General features: G+C 31.0%; 1 non-coding gene across 1 annotated transcript; it reads right to left on the bottom strand.

Annotated features, from left to right (window-relative positions):
- Positions 1-528: 528 nt before the first annotated feature.
- On the bottom strand, positions 529-693 carry LOC135276455 (U1 spliceosomal RNA). The gene has a single exon (XR_010343996.1). It is a non-coding gene; the product is annotated as a U1 spliceosomal RNA (small nuclear RNA).
- Positions 694-2,101: the final 1,408 nt, after the last annotated feature.

Here is a 2,101-nt window from a genome sequence, read left to right as displayed (position 1 = left end):
TGCCTTTCCAGATCGAATCAGTGTACTTCCTACACGTATTAATTGGTGTCTTATTCTTCTTTCATACTTCTTACATATATTGATTGATGTCTTATGTCTCTTTAAAAAGTGTAAAACCAATATGTGCCCCGACCACCTTGGACACATGGCCTCAGCATTTCCTGAAGCTGCGTCACAAGCGCATGTCCTCAACCTTGGCAAAATAAACTTTCTAAATTAACAAAGATCTGTCTCAGAGTTTCTGGGTCTACATTGTTTTATATATATATATATATACATATATATATATATGTATATATATATATGTAATATATATAATTCTGTGTGAGTTTTGCTAAAATCTTGTCAACTGCATTGATCTTTTTAAAAAATTCACCTCTTGCTTTACTGATTTTTCTGTTCTTTTTTTCTTTTTTTAATTTCATTTATTTCTGTTCTTATCTTTATTATTTCCTTCATTCTGCTTGTATTTGGCTTTTCTTCTTTTTTTTCTCTTTTTTTATTAAAAAAATGAAAAACATAAAAAACCAAGGGAAAGTACTAATGCAGTTCCTCACTACCACGAAATATGCAATCCAGTTTTCCACATATGGGGAAATCGCAGAGGCGAGCACATGTGGAGTGCAATGCATAAGCCTTGCCCTGGGAAAACCACCTTTGTGATTGTGGTATCTCCCCTGCCAAGTTGAGTATATATTTTTTCCCTAATTTCTTAAAATGCAAGCTTAGATGATTGATTCGAGACTTTTCCACCTTTGTGATATAAGCGTTTTATGCTATACATTATCTTCTCAGCACTGCTTTACCTGCCCAGAAATGTTGGTGTATTCTATTTTTATTTTCATTTACCTCAACACATTTTTGTTCTTTGTAAGACTTTTTAAATCTCTGTATTTTTAGAAATATCTTGCTTAATTTCTTAGTGTGATAATTTTGTACGATTTCTCTGCTATTTAACTCTAATTTGATTCCATCAATGTCAGAGAACAGATTCTGTGTGATTTCATTAAAAAAAAAATGTGTTGAAGCTTGCTTTATGGCCCAAAATATGGGTAATAAATGAAATAAGAATCTTAGTAGATAAGGAATGCTAAACAAAAATTGGCAAACTCAGATCTGAAGAGAAAGAAAACAATCAAGAAATCTTCAGTGTCAAAAATTTAAGTACATCATTGCTAATTACCTGTTTAATGTGTTTCTTCTGAATTATGCTATTATAGTTTTTTCTTAAATCTTAAATAAAAGATTTTTGTTATTCCAGAGAGCTTATTACTCTTAAAGTATGAGCATTGAAGAAGAATGTCTTTCCACATGCAGTGCAAGAAACAGAGAAAGAATAGCCACCAGATCCCACATGAGTATCAACTGGCTACTTAGGGCTGATAATTATATATAGTAAATGACAGGAAAATGCAATCTCACACCACTGCATCAAAATCTACAAAACTGTGGTACTTGTTGACACATTATGTGATATAGACTGGAACATGACTTTCAATCATCCGAACTTCCTAATATAAGAGAGTTTGAGACCTGTATGTTACATGTAAACTATAAAATAAATGTATTAAGTTTAATGTTGGGTTTTTATTACAACATGTAAATAAATTGATCAGTTAAATAGAATTTTAACAGTTGATTTGGCTTCTGTTTAATTTGAACTGCAAATTATCTTTTATTTAGTTTTGAAATATAATTAAATAACCTTGTATGGTCAGGGATCTTTTGAACCTATATTGCATGTTTGCATTTTAAAGCACCATTTCTCAATAACGTGTTTGAATTCTTAACATAAAGACACATAGAGAGGCTTCACATATACAACCTGCCATTCATCTATGAAAAAATGAAGAAAACTTATTTTAGCCATCATGTTATCAAAAAACCTTATTTCATACTGATGGGTCATAACAAAAACACACTTTCAAAATGATTTTAAGAAAAACCCCAAGGCATGTTTTTTTTGTATTTAAAGGGACTAGGAAGTACAAAAATGAAACAGGAGCCGTAAACAGTGTTTGATATAGTTTATGAGGCCAAAATTCCTCTGTGGCATTTACTCCAATTTCTACAAAATAACTTAGAAATCAGAAAACCTTTG

This window comes from Aotus nancymaae, unplaced genomic scaffold (assembly GCF_030222135.1).
Source record: "Aotus nancymaae isolate 86718 unplaced genomic scaffold, 86718_ANA_hifiasm-v0.15.2.pri h1tg000022l_1, whole genome shotgun sequence".
Taxonomy (NCBI): Eukaryota; Metazoa; Chordata; class Mammalia; order Primates; family Aotidae; genus Aotus; species Aotus nancymaae.
This window is presented reverse-complemented; position numbering and strand designations above follow the sequence as displayed.